This window comes from Pteropus medius, unplaced genomic scaffold (assembly GCF_902729225.1).
Source record: "Pteropus medius unplaced genomic scaffold, Ma_sr-lr_union100, whole genome shotgun sequence".
In the NCBI taxonomy this organism is placed as follows: Eukaryota; Metazoa; Chordata; class Mammalia; order Chiroptera; family Pteropodidae; genus Pteropus; species Pteropus medius.
Genome location: NW_024352949.1, coordinates 583,355 through 603,037, shown reverse-complemented (window position 1 = coordinate 603,037; position 19,683 = coordinate 583,355). Strand labels below are relative to the sequence as shown.

Sequence of the window (19,683 nt, the reverse complement as noted above, 5' to 3'; positions counted from 1 at the left end):
CTATACAAACACCTGTATGCAGATGTTTACAGCAGCTTTATTCATAATTGGCAAAACTTGGAAGCAACCAAGATGTCCTTCAGTAGGTGAATGGATAAATAAACTGTGGTACATCCAGACAATGGAATATCATTCAGCACTAGATATGAGCTATCAAGCCATAAAAAGACATGGAGGAAACTTAAATGCATATTACATAGTTAAAGAAGCCAGTTTGAAAAAGCTATGATTCCCACTATATCACATTCTGGAAAAAGCGAGCTATACAAACAGTAAAAAGATCAGTGGTTGTCAAGTGTTAAGGAGAGAGAGATGAACGGGTGGAATACAGAGAATCTTTAGGTCAGTATAACTATAATGATAGATACATTTGTCTAAACCCAGAGAAAGTACAATACCAACAGTGAACCTTAATGTAAACCATGGACTTTGGGCAATTATGATGTGTCAGTGTAGGTTTATCTATTGTAACAAATGCACCACTCTGGCGGGTGATGTTGGTAATGGGGGAGGCTATGCGTGTGTGGGCACAGGGCGTGTATGGGAAATCTCTGTACCTTCTGCTCGATTTTGCTGCAAACCTAAAACTACTCCGAAAATAGTCCATTAAAAATTAACATAAATGCTAAGTTGAGAAGTGGAAAATATCCCTCAGAGGTGTAGAAGAGAGGCCTTCTAGCCTAGCTTGAGGGTCAGGGACCTGCGGTGAGGCTGCAGGTGGAGAAGGGAGTACAGGCAGTCCCTGTACCCTGTGGTGGGGCTGGAGGCCAAGCAAGCATAAAGGAAAGGCAGGTGAAATGGCTGTGCAGTTGGCAGACTATGATTATGCAGGGTGCTGCTAGGGAGTTTTGTACTGATCTTGGAAAGAATGAGAAGCCATGAGGAATTTTAAAGAGAGGATTGAGATGGTCTAATTTTCTTAGAATGTGAAGCATTATAGAATCATCTAGATACACTCTCAAATCACAGACCATCTTTTTTGAAAAGTGGTCTAATTAAGCATTTGAAAAAAATGTGACCTAAATTTCCAGAAAAATAGAAGAGTCATCTCTCCCACTCTTGGCAGTGAGGAAGAATTTCATTACCCATTCAAATAAGCATTAGAAAAACATTTATCTGTAGAGCATAAAACAGAATTATAAGAACTAAGTAAGTATGATTTATTAAAATGCATTCGTGTAATTCATACTTGAATGACATTTTAAAAATGAAAATAATAGATCTCAATTGTGAAAAGGCTGCCCCAGTTAATTTCATTGTCCTTGCAAATCTAATCAAGATCAAGTCAAAGGGATGAAAAATAAAGTCAATAAAGGCTTATAATATAGCCAGAAAGGAGTGTTGGCTAATTTGTAACAGGCAGAGGCATAAGTAAGGCTAAGGGGGACAAAGGAGTGGTTCCCATCCCATGGGCATGCATGCCCACCAACACAAAGGCCAGCTCACAGCACTACTTGGTAAGTGTCTGCTAAATGAATTAATAAAAAGAAGATTGCAACTAACCAAAGTTCCTTTTTGCCCTAGGATATCTTTGGCTGTTAATAGCATTTACATTTATATGGGATTAAGCAATTTCCATCCAACTAGGGCATGAGTTGAGGAAATGTATTTCATCTGGGATCCACGTACCATTGGAAATCCCTTCTGGCAACCCTAAATGAATTCCAAGGGTTGACTGGGAAATGTACTATTAAACTGTTAGACTCTAGAACATTCACTTAAATGAGCATCAGAAGTTAAAAAAACAATTTTTGTTAGAGTTTGATGAGTGCGACGCCACTGCTTGCTGCAATTTGCTATTAAAAGCCTTTACTTGTCTTATATACAGAAATCTCTTATAATTAGGTTTGAGAATGGTATATCACATATTTACTAAATCAGCTATTTAAAAAGTTTCTTTCAAAGGGTCCTGTAAGGAAGTGCTTCAGCCATTCCTTCCTTTCCAGCAGAGGAACAGAGCAGCTACATGCTCTGCCTGGTCAGTCTCGGGGTTTCTGGCACTGCAAGCCTGATTTACAATTTTCTTCACTGACTTTTAACTCTCTGCCACACCCTCCTCCCCACCCTGTTGCTTACTGAAAGAAGATGGGGCTCAAAAATTTTTACTTCTAGTTAGAGACTGAAACCTGGTTCGAAGACAGGACTTTGCCACCACTCTCCAAGGAGTGTGCTTGCTACATCCATTCCCATGGTGGCAAGCAAGACCACCATCCACTAGCAAGCTATGTATAAAGAAGTGAGCAATGCAAGGCAGACAAAATCAATGCTGCAAAACTTTTTCATCCCGGAAAATAAACTGGAAAGGAGCCCCTGCACATTCTGGGAGCTGATGTCTGTGGAGTGAGAATAAGGCCTGGTGACTCAAGTGAAGTGAAATGGAGTGACCGCCATCCCTTCATGGAGGCTCCATTTCCCAGGAATGCTTAAAGCCTTCTACCGGGGCAAATGCACAGATGTTGTTAGGTCTCAGTAAGTGACTGACTCACAGTGTCGTATTATGAATCTGTTCAAGCTCTGCTTGGGGAAAATGCTCGATGTTCTGCAAGGTCCAGACCACTGTTGGAGACCATGATGCTCAGGTGATTTAGCTGCTGCTGAGAGCTGCCCAATTCCAAGCACTGATTTCCTGCAGATGGTGATAGCACCTGCTTGGTGCTATACTTGGGACAAGCTATCACTAGTCTTTCTGGGACAGGGATGGGCAAAGCAGGGCAAGGCTGAGGGGCTGTGAGGGGGTGTTTGTTGTTGTTATTTCACAGAGTAGAGAGGACTCTAGCCTCACGTTGAATTAATGGGGTCAGATTTGATGGAGGGAAGCCCACAGGTGGCTGGAGAGCAGGATAGGGAGCCTCTGTCTGTCTGTTCATCAGCGGGAACTGGTCACCACCCCAGCCTCTTTCATGGTGGTGCTGCATGTGAGACTGGGCCAAACTTTGCTATTTTATAGTTTGAGCTTTGTTTTCTCTTAATCTCTAGTTAAATGATTCTTATCAGAGCATCTCACAGGACTGTGATAGCAATCTGTTTACATACCCACCTGACCCACCCACAGGCTTATAGACAGCTTCAGAGAGAGATCTATAGGGAACTCTATGTTAAAATGGTGATGTGTGAAGGAAAATAATATAGGTCAGAAACTGGATCTACACAAAGTAAAGGAAGAGAATTAGAGAAGGAATAAATGAAGGTAAAACAAAATCTTTTACATTTGTTATTCTAAATTGAACTAAAAGATAATAGTTTGTTTAAATAATAATAACAAGTATTCAGTGATTATACCTTATGGGTAAGTGAAATGAATGACAGCAATGTTATGAGGGATGGAAAAGAGGAATTGAGAATAAAAAGTGTATACTGTAAATTCTAGGGCAACTATTAAAAAAAATTTTAAAGATGTATAATTGGTATACTGAGAAAGAAGAGAAATTGGATAATATAAAATGCTCAATTAAAATAAGAAAAGACAGAAAGACACTGAAAGTAAAAAATGAGCAATGAATAGAAAACAATTATACATATGATAGATATTAATCCAAAGTATATATTTACTTTAAATGTAAATGATCTAAATACATAAATTAAAAGAGATGATCAGAATGAATAAAAAAAGCCAACTCTATGTTGTCTACAAGAAACTCACTTTAGATATAAAGACACTTAATGATTAAAGGTATAGGGAATAAAAAAGATATACTCTGCTAACACTAATAAGAGATTGCAAGAATAGCTATATTAATTTCAGACAACGTAGACTTCAGAGCAAGGAAAATTATCAGGGATAGAGAAAGGTATTAAATAATATTAAAGGGGTCAACTCACTAAGAAGACATAACAATCCTTGGTGTATGTGTCTAACAACAGACTTAAAATATATGAAACAAACTGATAGAGTTGCAAGGAGAGATAAAAAGCAAAAAAACAAAACCCACCATTACAGTCAAAAAGATGGAGTAGATAAACACCATGCTCACCTTCTCCTACCACCATATCAAAATTACAACTAAATTATAGAACAGCTACCCTTGAGAATCACCTGAAGACTAGCTGAATGATACTTCTATAACTAAGGGTATAAGGAAGAAGCCATGTTGATACTGGTAGGAAGGTCAGAGAAGACAAATGGACTGGTCTAAAACCCATGTGTGGCTGTTTAGAATCAGAAGGGCTATATCAGCTGCAGATATCCCCTCCTGAGACGTGACAGGTCCCTGCCACACGCTGGGCACCACAGAATGGAGCACCAGTGACAAGAGGAGTCACCAATACAACTAGCTATAAAAATTAGCAGGGGCTCAGTCTGAGTGAGACTGCTGTAGACCCAGGCAGCCTCTTAAAGGGCATGAGCACAGGCTCACCTGCACGCAAAAACTCACCTCAGCTCTAGAGAAGGGACAACAGCTCGAAAAGCCCTAGGGACATATAAGAGCAGCTCTCTTCCACACTAAAATGTTCATAACTGCCATTGTTCTTTTATTGAGCTTTTCCTCCACACAGCCAGCGGGTGCAAGAGGCTGGCACTAAATCTGAGTCTCTATCAACCTGATTAATACCTTTCTCTGATCCTACCTGGCCCTGTGCTAACCTAAAATCTCTCGAAGGTCCATAGACAAGCAACAACTGGCCTTGGCATGTCCTGTACCTCTTGCTTAGTGGTGCCATGCCTGGCAGCTGACCTCTGTTCACAGCATAACCATTCCCAGTCACCTCCAAGCCCAGCACAGGAAGCTACTAACTGCTGATCACTTCATAGCTCCTACCAGGTGGCCCTGGCCAGACACAGGCAGTGGATGAACTTGGCCTGCACCGGTACCCCTTCCAAGAGACTCTAGAACCTGGTGGCCAGCTTCAGACCACAATACAACACCACCCAATTAGTACCACAAATGGCACACCCAAACGATGGACTCAAGAGGCACCATGGCCCCACTACAACAAATATCGCTACATGGGGTCAACCCCCACACAACAGCTTGTCCACTGTAGCCACAGCCAGTCCTCACAGCCAGTCAGCCTAAGAGTCAATCTCACCCACTAATGTGCCAACAGCAATCAAGGCTCAACTACAATAGCAGAGTATATCCAAGGGACACACTTAGAGCACCTGGCTCAGGTGAACAGGGAGACTGTGCCACTGGGACCTACAGGACACCTACTGCATAAGGCCACTCTGCCAAGACAGGGAAACATAGCAGCTCTATTTATAAGATAGAAACAAATGCAGAGAGGCAGCCAAAATGAGAAGACAAAGAAACATATCCTAAGTGAAAGAACAGGACAAAACTCCAGAAAAGGCACTAAATGAAATGGAGGCAAGCAGTCTACCAGATGCAGAGTTCAAAGAGATGGTAAACATAAAAGAGGGAAATAAAAACCATAAAAAGAACCAGTCAGAAATGGAGATACAATAACTGCAATGAAGAATACATTAAATGGGATCAACATCAGATTAGACGGAACAGAGGATCAAATCAGTGATTTGAAAGACAAGGTAACAGAAAACACCCAATTGAAACAGCAAAAAAATTTTTAAAAATGAAGACAGTTTAAGGGACATCTGAGATAGCATCAAACACAACAACATTTGTACCATAGGGATACCAGAGGAGAAAAGAGAGAGCAAGGGATTGAAAATCTATTTAAAGAAATAAAGACTGAAAACTTCCCTAACCCAGTGAAAGAAATAGTTATAAAGTCCAGGAAGTGCAGAGAGTCCCAAACAAGATGAACCCAAACAAGCCCACATTAAGACACATCATAATTAAAATGCCAAAGGTTAAAGACAAGAGAGAATCTTAAAAGTAGCAAGAGAAAGGCAGTTAGTTACTTACAAGGGAGCTCCCATAAGACTGTCAGTTAATTTCTCAACAGAAACTTGGCAGGCCAGAAAGGATTGGCAAGAAATATTCAAAGTGATGAAAAGCTAGGACCTAAAACCAAAATTACTCTACCAAGCAAGGCTATCATTTAGAATCGAAAGTGAGATAAAGAGCTTCCCAGATAAGAAAAAGCTGAAAGAGTTCATCACCACCAAACAAGTGTAACAAGAAATGTTAACTCATTTCCTGTTTGTCCCAAGAATACTTGCTGGTGGTACTTGTGGCTGCAGCATTTACCCTGAGCTAACTTGTGGATTACAATCCTAACCTTATCCCCAAAGTTTGCCATAAAGTATCTTGCTTTTATTATTATTTTCGCATCGCTCTAGTATATCGATATTCTTTGGAAACAAATGACATCATTCTATTTATAGCATTCTGTTTTTTAGTAGTGGTATTGCCATTTACAAAATATAGTAATTCTCGATTGCTGGAAATGTCAAATCCTAGAAAACATAGCACTCCTATGTGTGATGTTAACATCATCCTCAAATAGTTTTTAGCTGAAGATTCATCTGATGAATCCATTTTATGTATATATTTCTGTTACATTAAGACTAGAGACAAGTTCTGTTTAGAAATAATTCCAAGAAGTTTTTATATTTTATTTTCACATTGAAAACCAGTCAGATTTGCTTCAACCTTGAAGAGTGTGTTTATGTAAAATTAAATTAATGCTGGGGGTGAGTTGCATTTTTTTTTCTAAACAGAAAATGGGTTAAGAAAAAGATGAAAAAAATTCCAAAAATATGAATAAGAAAATATTACAAAGAAAAAAATCCTCACTGACAAAGGCAAACACATAACAAAAGCAGTGGATCAACTAACACTAAAGCTAGTACAAAGGTTAAAAGGCAAAAGTAGGAAGGTCACATGTAATTACAATGTAAATTAAGGAATACACATAAACACACACACAAGAAGTAAAAAATAACAACAAAAATATGAAATTAGAAGGGATAAGTTAAAATGGTAGTGGTTTTAGAATGTATTTTTAAGTTAAGAGACAATCAACTTAAAATAGACAGCTATAAACATAGCTTGGTACATATGAAGCACATGGTAACCGCAAACCAAAAATCTACAAAGAATACATAAAAGAAACAGAAAGGAATCCAAACACAATACTACAAGAGTTATGTCATCAACATACATGAGAAGAGGGCAAGAGAATAAGAAAGAAATAGAGAACTACAAAAACAATCAGAAAATGATTAGTAAAATGGCAATAACTACATATCTATCAATAAGTACTTTAAATAAAATTATATGCTCCAATCAAAAGACAAACAGATAAAGATGTGGTACATACACACAATGGAATATTACTCGGCCATAGAAAAGAACAAAATTTTACCATTTGCAACAACATGGATGGACTTAGAGGCTATTATGCTAACTGAAATAAGTCGGACAGAGAAAATCAAATACCATATGATTTCACTTATATGTGGAATCTAAAAAACAAAATAAACAAACATAACAGAAACAAACTCATGAACAAACTTATGGTTGCCAGATGGGAGGAGGTGTTGGGTGAAAAAGGTGAAGGGATTAAGAAGTATCAGTCATGGGAGTGTACAGTATAGCTTAGGGAATATAGTCGATAATATTGAAATAACTGTATGTGACCTCAGGTGAGTGCGAGACTTATTGGGGAGATCACTTTGTAAGCTATATAAATGTCTAACCACTATGCTGTAAACCTGAAACTAATGTAATATTGAAGGTCAACTGTAATCGAAAGAAAAACCCATTATTATATTTATATATTCTACTTGGAGACTTCCATACCCCTCTATCAGTGACTGACAGATCCATAAGCAGAAAATCATTAGGACATAGTTGAACTGAACAGCTCCATCATTCAACTGGATCTAATTGACATTTATAGAATGCTTCATCCAACAACAGCAGAATGAACATTCTTATCAAAAGTTCACATGGAACATTCATCAAGATAGACCACATACTGGGCTACAAAACACATCTTAGAAAATTTAAAAGTATAAAAATAGCACCAAATATGCTTTTAGACCATAATGGGATTAAACAGAAATCAATAACAGAAAAATAACTGGAAAACCCCAAAACATTTGGACATTAAACGACACACTCTAAATAACACATGGGTCAAAGAAGAACTCTCAAGAGAAATTAAAAAATATTTTGAACTACATGAAAACAACACATCAAAACTTGTGGGATGCAGCAAAAGCAGTGCTTAGAGAGAAATGGATATCACTAAATGCATATATTAGATAATATCTAAAATCAATAATCTTTAAATTTTCATCTCAGGAAATAAGAAAAAGAAAGGCAAGTTAAAACCAAAGGAGAATGTAATCAATAACAAAAATTAGAGCAGAAATGAATGAAATTGAAAACAGGAAATCAATAAAGAAAATCAAGAAACTCAAAAGCTGGTTTTCAAAAAAAATCAATAAAAATCGACAAACTTCTAGCTAGACATAGATGCAAAAGTTCTTAATAAAATATTAACAAATCTAATCTAACTATATAAAAAAGAATTATACCATGACTAATGGGATAGTTCAATATTAAAAAATCAATTAATGTAATCTATCACATCAATAGACTAAAGAGGAAAAATCATATGATCATATCAGTAGATATAGAAAAGCATTTGACAAAATTTAACATCCATTCATAATAAATACAATAATCTAAGTATTGAGGGGAGCTTCCTCAACTTGATAAAGAACAACATCTATAAAAATCTACAGTTGGAATAAACCAATAAAGATGTCGTGTGATTTAGGAAACAGTGAGCCGAACCTACAGGATTGATACAGGAGAGTCCCAGGACAATAGTTGAGAGCAGAGCTAGTGAAGACTGGTTCAGAGGGACAGAAAGCTCCAAAAGAGAAATTTTAAAAGAAAAGGATAAAGTCAATGATTTGACATCATTCTTAAGTATCTGGAAAAGAAATTATGGTACAGTGCAGGCAATGCAGGAAAATAAAGGTCATTATAAAATCCCATAAAAAAAATCATACAAGAAAGGAAATAGAAGTATGGTATACTATTTTTCTGTTGTCCATGTAAGAACGTGCAAACCTATAGAAAATTTTATAAAAGTTTGAGCCAAAGTGAGGACATGCCTAGAAACAAGCTCTTAAGGCATTGAAAAAATGTTCTGGAGAATGGCCAATTTGCAATTCTTTTTATACATTAGAATCAAAGAAGAGTATATGAAATCTATTGGTGGTAGAGTAAGGAGGTGGGAGAAAGCAAGACAAGGAAATCTCTGTGACTGGATAAAAAGAAAAATGGAGAGATACATACTTTTACATTGGTGGGTACGGTATTCCACATTTATGGTAAATAGGGATGGTATACAGGCAATAAGATCATGTGCTCCCTTGAGGGTGGTTACATCTCCCAGGGGTCTGGAAAAGAGGATTACTCTGGTATTTCAAAGGTGTGTTAACCTAGATATTCAAGAACAATAAACAGGAATGGCTTAAGGCAAAGATAAACCTTTTACTAAGGAAGTTATAGTCCTGGGGTGTGACTACCCACCATGACTTGCCTAGTTAGGAATTTACTACCAGATCACCCTGTGTGGTTACTTTCTGTCACTGAGCTTGTCAGATTTATTACATAACCCCTTTTTTGATCACATGTTCGGTGAAAACTATTTATATAATCATCATAATAAAAATATCATTTTTTATTTCCTCTTTGAGAATCAACCCATAGACAAAGTGTGCAAGGCTTAATTATGGTTATAGAATAGAATATTATCACTCACCAATATAAAGCACAGAAATAACTGTAGGGTGGTGGAATGAAAGAGTGCAGTAAAAGGACAGGAGAGCTGATATTCTTTTCTTTCAAAGCGTGGAATAAAGAAATACTACCTTTAGCAGATGGAACAACAAACAAATGAACGAAACCCCTAAAGCTAACATCATACTTAATGTTGAGAATGCAGGAACAGAGCAAGGAAGTCCCATAATACTACTATTCAACATGGTGCTAGAAGTCCTATCTAATGCAATAAGATAAGAAAAGAAAAGAAAAGAAAAGGTATACAATTTGAGAAAGAAGAAAAAAAAAACTGTTCTTGCTCATAGAGGACAGTTTTTCATATCTAAAACTATGAAATAATTGTAGCAAGGTTGTAAGATACAAGGTTAAAATACAAAAGTCAATTGCTTTCTTATATACTAGAAATGAAAAAATGGCATTTGAAATTAAAAACACAATACCATTTACATTAACACTAAAATAAATAAAATACTTAGGTATAAATGTACCAAAATATCTTCAAGATCTACATGAGAAAAACTACAAAACTCTGCTAAAAGAAATCAAAGATCTAAATTCATAGACAGATATTCCACGATCAGGGTCAGGAAGACTCGAAAGTACTAAATTTACAACCTAAGTTGATCTACAAATTCAAGACCATCCCAATCAAAATCCCAGCAAGTTATTTTGTGGATATCAACAAACTGATTTTAAAGTTTATACAGAAGGCAAAAAGACATAATAGCCAAGACAATTTTGAAGACTAAAAAAGTTGGGAGACTAACAATACTCAACTTCAAGACATACAGTAGAGCTACCGTAATCAGAACAGTGCGGTACTGGTGAAAGACAGAGAAATAAATCAGTGGAACACAATAGAGAGCTTAGAAATAGACTCACATAAATATAGTCAACTGGTCTTTGACATTTCGATGGAGACATTTCGATGGAGAAAGGATAGTTTGTTTGTTTGTTTGTTTTTAACAGTGTTAGAAGAACTGGACATACATGCGGGGAAAAAATGAGTTTTAAAAGAGTTCTTATGCCTTTTACAAAATTTAACTCAAAATGGATCATAGACTTAAATATATAATACAAAACTATAAAACTCCTAGAAGAAAATAGGAGAAAGTCTGGATAATCTTGGGTTTGATAATGAGTTTTTTTTTTAAAAAAAAAAAAAGCAAAACTCATAATTCATGAAAGAAAAAAATTGATGTGAGACTTAATTAAAATTAAAACTTCTGGTTTGCAATAGATATTGGTAAGAGAATAAAAAGACAAGCCATAGATTAGGAGAAAATATTTGCAAAAGATATATCAGGTAAAAGAACAAAAATATATGAAAGAACTCTCAAAAGTCAACAATAAGAAAATGAAAAATCCAATTAAAAATGTGCCAAAGACCATAACAGACACCTCACCAAAGAAGAGATACAGATGAAAAATAAGCTTGTGAAAATATGCTCAACATCAAATGTAATTAGAGAATTCAAATTAAACAACAATGAAATACTACTATATACTGATTAGAATGCCAAAAATCTAAAACACCGACAACATCAAATGCTGGTGAGGATGTGGAGCAACAGGAACTCTCACTCATTGTTGGTAGGAATGAAAAATAGAATAGCTACCTTGGAAGGTTAGTCTTGCAATTTTTTACAAAGCTAAACAGTCTTACCATTTGGTCCTGCAATTGCACTCATTGGTATTTACCTAAATGAGTTGAAAACATGTTCACAAAAACACCCACACACAAATGTTCAGGAGATGAATGGATAAATAAATTGTGGTACATCCAGACAATGAAATATTATTCGCCACTAAAAAGAAATGCACTATCAAGCCAAGAAAAGACACAAAAGAACCAATCTTAAATGCATATTGCTAATGAAAGAAGCCAATATGAAAAAGGCTATATACTGTGATTCCAACTATATGACATTCTGGAAAAGGCAAAACTATGGAGACAGTAAAAAGATCAGGGGTCACTGCCAGGGGTTTGCGGGGGCTGGGACAGAGAGGAAGGCATGATAAGTGGTTCAGAGGAGATTTTTAAGACATAAAAACTATTCTGTATGATACCATTATTGTTACATCAGTCAATAGAATACATCTGTCAAAACCAACAGAACTGTCCAACATAAAGAGTGAACCCTGGCTTCACTGGGTGTGGGGGCTCTAGCCTTGGCCATTCTAGCTCACTCCCTGAGCAATTCTCCCTGGTCATCCCAGTGCCCTGGAAGGCTTTAGCTACTTGGAGAAGGTGAATCATCTGCTATTGGCCTTGATGGCCATGGTGGGACTGGCTGGACATGACTGACACTTAAAGCCCTTCCACAACACTTAAACTGGTGGGCCACCTCCCTGCTGGAGCAACTGGGCCACTGGAGCAACCTGTGGTTCCTAGGACATTTGTTAACTGAGTTGTTGCAAGAGAACTAGAACTTCTGGTTGAAAAAAATCTGTGTTCAGTGCCATCTCTCTGCCTGGCAGACCATCTTCCCTTCTGGCACTCATTTCCTCCCAGCCCACTATCTTCAACTTTCCCATGGAGCTCTCATAGGAAGGAGCTGTGAGGTTCCCAAATGATTCCACTTCAAAAGAGCCAAAGATAAGTAAAATGCTTTAAACATATGTATTAAGTGACCAAGAAAGGAAAAAGCATCTAATCGGAAAAGATGAAGGCACAGAAAATAGCTTTTCATCTTTTTTAAAAATATTTTTTTATTTTTAAATTACAGTTGGCATACAATATTATATCAGTTTCGGATGTATAACATAATGATTAGACATTTATGTAACTTACAAAGTGATTGCCCTGATAAATCTAGTACTCACCTGACACCATACATAGTTATTACAATATTATTGACTATATTCCTTATGCTATACTTTATATCCCCATAACTATTTTGTAACTACCAATTTGTACTTCTTAATCCCTACCCCTTTCTCACTCTCCCAAATTCCCTTCCATCTGGCAATCATCAAAATGTTCTTTGTTTTTAAATACCCAGTAGTGGGATAACTGAGTCCTTCTTATTCTCTTGTTATAGCTTTTGTTTTAAAGTCTATTTTGTCTGGTATAAGTATTGCCGCCTCAGCTTTTTGTTTGTTTCCAATTTCATGAAACATCTTTTTCCATCCCTTTTCTTTGAATCTATGTGTGTCTTTTGATATGAAGTAAGTCTCTTGTAGGCAGCATATGTAAGGGTCTGGTTTTGTTATCCATTCAGGCACCCTATCTTTTTTACGATTTCTTTTTCAGATTCATTGAAATATAATAGACAGTTGCTTGTATTTACATTGCATAATTCAATGAGTTTTTTAAATTATAGTTGGCATATGTTAATATACCAATTTCAGTTGTATAGCCTAATGATCGGAGGTCTATATAACTCACAAAGCGATCCCCCCACTAAATCTAGTACCCCTCTTACACCTTACACATTTATTACATTATTAACCATCTTATCCATACTACACTCAACATCTCCATGTCTATTTTGTAACTATCCATTTGTACTTCTTAATCCCTTTGTCCTTGTTCACGATTCCTCCAAACCCCCTCCCATCTAGTAGCCCTCAAAATATTCTCTTATCTATGAGTTTATTTCCACTTTTGTTGTTGTTTATTTTGTTCTTTAGATTCCACATTTATGTGAAATCATGCGATATTTACCTTTATCTGACCCATTTCATTCAGTGCAATACCCTCTAGGTCCATCAAAGCAATATCTTTTCCCATCCCCTTCCTTTTAGTCTGTGTGTGTCTTTTAATCTGAAGTGAGTTTCTTGTAGACAGCATATGTAGGGGTCTTGTTTTCTTATCCATTCAGCCATTATACCTTTTGGTTGGAGCACTTAATTCTTTTCTATTTGAGGTATTTGTTGATAGGAATGTGGTTATTACCATTCTTTATTCCTGTTTTTGATACATGTATGTTCTTCTTAAAGAAGTCCCTCCAACATTTTGCATAATACTAGCTTGGTGTTAATAAATTCCTTTAGCTTATTTTTGTCTGGGAAGCTCTTTATCTATCCTTCTACTCTAAATGATAGCTTTGCTGGATAAAGAATTCTTGGTTGTAGATGATCCTGGGTTTTTATCACGTTGAATATTATTTGCCAAGCGCTTTCGTCCTGCATAGTTTCTTTTGAGAAATCAGCTGCCAGTCTTATGGGTTTTCCCTTGTAGATAACTAACTGCTTTTCTCTTGCTGCTTTTAAGATTCTCTCTTTGTATTTAACCTTTGGCATTTTAATTATGATGTGTCTTGATGTGGGCCTCTTTGGGTTCCTCTTTCTTGGGACTCTCTGAACTTCCTGGAATTGTATGTCTATTTCCTTCACCAAATGAGGGAAGTTTTCCATCATTATTTCATCAAATAGCTCTCCAACATCTTGTTTTCCTTCAGGTCCCCCTATGACATGGATATTTCTACAGTTAATAGTGTGCCATAGACTCCTTAAATTATTTTTATAGTCTTATCTTCTTTTTTCTTGCTGTTCTGATTGAGTGTCCTTGGCTTCCCCATACTCTATACCAGTGGTTCAATTCTCTTCTCTTTCCACTCTGTTTATTCTATCTAATATACTCTTGATTTCAGATGATGTGCTCTTCATTTCTGACTGGTTCTCTTTTATAATTTCCATTTCCATTTTTATGTTTTTTATCTCTTTGTGAAAGTTCTCACTGAGTTCATCTATACTTCTCCTAAGTTCATTGAGCAACTTTATAACCAGTGTTTTGACCTCTGCAGCTGTTAGATTGCTTGACTCCATTAGTTTTGGATCTCTGTTCTGTTCTCTCATATGGTTTCTGCTTCTTTGTCTTCCCATTTTGGCTGCCTTTTCATCTCTGTTTCTCTTAAGTCTCCTGGTCTGATTAGTGCGGCTTCATATGGTAGGTGTCCAGTGACACAGTCCTGAGAGGGGTTCAGCTGCAGGCCAAATTTTAGTCCAAGCTTGTGCCCCTCCAGGACCACCTGTTAAGATTCAGCAAGCAATCCATAGATGCTGTGCTTATAGTTTTGCCTCAAGAAACCACCCCAGAAATTGAGGTCAGCTGCCTAGTGTGAGTCTTGGCGCTGCTCAGCAAGGAGCACCTCACTCTCCGAGGATACACCTGTATGTGGTTGGGTGGGACCGAGAATAGAAGGAGGTAGAGTTTCAAGGAATCCTCTGGGCAGAGAAACCTCTGTTATCTAGTTTGATGACGTCTCAGCTATGGCAGTGCTGCGTTCACACACTGGGAATGGGGAGGGCTCCACAGAGGAACAATGGATACCGCCAGCATTTCTGCCCAGGAGAAAGCCTCACCTCCGGCCCTCACTCCGACAATGCAGTGTCCTTTTGTAAGTCCCTGGTGGCTCCTGAGCAGCCCACACAGCGCTGGTGCTCAGAGTGAGCAGATCTGTTACCAGGAAAGTCCGCTTGGACACGGCCCCTATAAGAGGCATCTGCAGATGCTGCAGCTTCTGTCCCATTCAGCTGCTGGGGACTGGGCAGCCTCACATCCCCGCCCCATCCTACCTTCTCCTGTTGCAGGGTGATTTCTTATTTCTCTCCTTAGTTGTATGGCTTATTCATCTAGATCTCAGGCAATTTTTCCTTGCTGTTTTGCTCCTTGTTTCCGTCACGACTTTGATTTGTTTGCCAGAGGGATGAACAGAGCCTCTATCATCTACACATTGATTTTCCTCCTAACTTTTCATCTTAATACAAGTGAAATATATAAGCCACCTCAAGTCTATTTAGTCTACTGTTTAGAAACACCATTCTTTTTCTCTACTCATAACACCTTGGGGAATTCTAGCTAAAGGAAAAAAAGTCAATTTCCTGAATTCTTGGCTTTAAGTCGAGAAGAGAGTAGAATGAGAAATGGACAGATGGGAAAGGTCATTTATAACCGATATGCCCTTTTTATTGTGTAATGGAAGGAAGAACCATGGCATCAGTAGTGCATGCACACTGATGAAGCCCTAGAATAAAAGTACAGACCCAGATAGCAATGCTTTGCTGTCTGCAATGTGACCAGGGTAGACGGCGGCATAGAGTGTTCCAGCTGCTCTGGTCCTTAAGTGTATCAGATACGTGGACACCACACAAGTACCCAGGTAGTTGTTTTCCATTAAGGCTGATGACAGCAGGCCCTGTCCTCTGGCTATCCTTCACTTTAGGTAAGTAATATATTTAGTAAAGGCCACAAAGATTTGGAGTAATGTATCATTTTCAGTACATAGTCTTATGTACAGGATCCTATGTGGCTCTTCTTCCAATGCTTAGATTCTTAAGGGTCTGAAGCCCTTATCCCTGGGCCATCTATGTTTGTCCTATGCTACCAGGAATAGAGCTTCATGATAGACTGAATTGCTTATTGTTTATTTTAAAAAAATATTTAGTCCTCATCTCCTACATGAAGGTTCTGTTTGCAGTAAAGTGGGGCTTAAGGATCCATGAGCACCATCAGTGTTCCCAGCAGCTGCCACCACATCATAATGCCCACTACATGGTCTACTGCACAAAGACATGTGAGGCTATATCTAGCCATCTAGAATAAAGCTCCTTCTGTATTCCAACAGCTAAGCCCTGTTGTGACAGGCATACCCTCATGAGAGAATAAAGGGAATGACAAGTGAAATGCAAACATCATCTAAGTGCAAGCCAGCAGCCTCTCTAGATGGTGCTTACTACCTGATGACCAAGATGTTTAAGGCCAGGTGCCGGGATTCAGTTGCGCTATCTGGAGAGTGAGAGAATAGAGGAAGATGAGGAGATTTTGCCTGTGACAGGTTGTGAAGTTAGAAAGCCAAGGGCTTCTTTGTCCCCACAACTCAGAGTACTTGGCAGCTGGAGAAATCTTGGTGTCCTTTTATGGGCAGTATTGCCAAAATGGCCAAATTCTCGTTTGTGAGTTCCCCTTTATGAGACTCCCTGTAGATTCGCAATTAACACTGTCCCTCTCAAGAGAGGTTACAATGGACAATGGATTTTTCACACCTTGGGTTATATTTTCCTGAAATTGCCCTTTGGTCATTTTGTTTGTACTCAGAATTCCTAAATCTCTCCATTCTTATAGTTCTGTCTCTTTGGATGCAGTTACCTTCTATAGATACCTTTCCCCAAGCATGGAGGAATTACATATTCTTCCTAGTTTTACTTTTATACCTCCTTCTATCAATGTGAAAACTACATAAAAACAACAAAACTATACTCCAAAGAATAGAAAATATGTGTCCAATCAAAAGCTTTACATGAATATTCATAGCAGCATTATTCATAATATAAAAAAATGGAATCAACTAATGAATGTCCATATGATAAAATATTCAGCCATAAAAAGGAATGGAGTACTGATAAATACTACACTGTGAGTGAATCTTGAAAATGTTCTGCTAAGTGAAAGTAGCCAGAAACAAAGAACACATATTATATGGTCCCATTCATATGAAATGTCCAGAATAGGCAAATCCAAAGAGACAGAAAACAGATTTAATGGTTGCCAGGGATTAGGCAGAGAGGGGAGTGACTGTTAATAGACACAGGGATTTCTTTTGAGGGGTATGAAAATATTATGGAACTAGTTAGTGGGGATAGTTGCACAACTGCATGAATATACCAGAAACCATTAGATTGTATACTTTAAGAGGGTGAATTTTATGGTACATGAATTCTATCTCAATTAAGCTGTTATTAAAAAATAGAATGCCACTTTGTTTTCAAAGCCATTCAGATGTCAAGAGACAAGAGAAAGTAAGAGTTTGCACAACATCGTGAATGGACTAAATGTCACCTAATAGCTCACTTTAAAATGGTTAATTTTATGTTTTTTGTAAGTCTCACCTATAAATTATTATTACTTTTTAAATATGAAGTTCTTCAGAAATTAGAAAAATCAGGTCTTCTTTCCCTAAAAGTATCTACACATTATCCTCTTTGGCATCTCTGTGGCAATCACTGGCTATAGTTAAGAATGAGGTAAGTACAAAACCCTTCTTTGAAAGCCATCTCCTCAGGTACATACATATTTTCTCATAAAACAGTGGTGATCCTCATAGTCTTATAATAAAAGTTTCCTATATAGCTTAAGCATTATGGGGTATGACTTTCAGCTGTGGGGCAGAGAACACCCTCATCCTTCTCTCTCCTCTGAGCCCTTGGCCAATTCTGGGCTCCAAGAGAGGTGAGGGGGATGGGAAGAGAACAGATATCAACCAATGAGAATTGAAGGTGGAAAGGAAGTAGGCAGCAAGCTGTGGGCAGGCTCTTGAAGACCACACGCAGTGCGTCAGTTCTGGGGTGCCCGTCTGCACCGTGTCCTCTTTCCTCACAGTTCATCTTCACAGGGGCACTACATAGCTGGGCTTGGAGGAGTCACTGCACACAGTCCCTTCATCCTCCAAAGACTTTTGATTTGCGCAATTCATCTTCCTGCCCAAAATCATTCCCTACTTTGCACCATAGTCTATCAATGGTGTTGACAGAATTGCTTTATTTTTAAGACAAAAACCTGATCACATAGTCTCCTTAGTATGGCTGGGGAAAGCAGAACAAGACAGAGCCAGCTCTGTACCATAATGGCCCTTCCCCTCCTCCAGCAAATGATGAAACTTATACAACTGCTCTCGGCACCGCTAGGATTTTTTTGTATGCCCTCCCATTTGCCCAGAAGACCTTTACCAACTCTGCCTGAAAAACCCCGATGGTCTCAAGGCCACCCACCCACTGCCGTCACTGCATCTAGCCCATCTAGCACTCTGCTGGCCACCTCCATCTGTGGCAGTGGAAGCAATGAGATGTCTATCATCACTAGTTTGTGAGTGCTTTAAACTCCAAAAGCCTCATGTGCATTATCTCATTTAATTTTCAACAATGTTTTAAGGTTGATTCTGTTACCCATGTTTTACAGATGAAAAAATGGAGGACCCAGATGACAAGCGACTTGTTAAAGTCTGCTTTCTTCATGACCATTAGGCTCTCACTTCTCCTCATCAAATCACAATCTTAGTTACCTTTTGGGACTAACATTAAAAAGAGATGCACAGGAAAGAAAATGGCCTCAACACAATGGACAAGTACTTGATCTCACAAGCTGACAAGGGGAATGTGAATTAAAGCAATAATGAGATCATAGTTTTTCCTGTTCATAAAAATCATAAAAAGTTTCAGAAATCGAGTGACAGGCAAGAATGGAGGAAACAGGCCCTCATAGACATTACTTTTGGAATTGTAAATTTTTCTACACTCTTTGAAAATTAATTTAGTAATATCTTTTAATGTTAAGGATAAAAATCCTATAGTGCAGCTACTTTGGAAAACATTGGCATTTCAGCAAAAAGGTTAATTTAAACACAGGGTTACCATATGACCTAGCAACTCCATTCCTGGATACATACCCCAAATTTGAAAACAGATGTTCAAACAAAAATTTTTCCACAAATATTTCTAGCAGCATTGTTTAGCCAAAAAAAAAATGGAAAGAATACAATGTCCATCAATTGATGAATGAATAAACAAATTGTGGTACATCCACACAAGGAAATATTCAGCCATAAAAAGAAATGAAGTGCTGACACATGCTATATCAAGACTGCTACTCACCTTAAATGCTGCAAATGGAGTTGACCTGAGTGATATAACCCAGTTCATCAAGTTTCACAGGGTCAGGCAGCACCCAGGAGTGAGCACTAGAGACCACATCCAAAAGGGACTTTGGAAGCAAGAGGACAGTTCGTTCAACACAAACAATCTGACTTGCCAATAGAGACACTTCATATCATTAAAGTATTGAAGAGAAAACTAGTTCTCCTGCCCATAAACACAGTGTACTTTGCCAGCCTCCTATGAGTCATGTGGGCCAAGGGGCACAGCTGTGGGGTCCATCGTTGTGTCCAGAGACACACCCACTGAGCAGAAAGGAAGCCCCAAAGCTGCCAGCATGCTAAGCTGAAAAAGCACACAAATACTAGATTCAAATTCAATTCAGAAAGTTGAATTTTGTGGTATGCAAATTATACCT

General features: G+C 37.9%; 1 pseudogene; it reads right to left on the bottom strand.

Annotated features, from left to right (window-relative positions):
- Positions 1-19,683, bottom strand: part of LOC120592726 (DNA repair-scaffolding protein-like) — a 46,913-nt pseudogene that overhangs the window by 8,700 nt on the left and 18,530 nt on the right.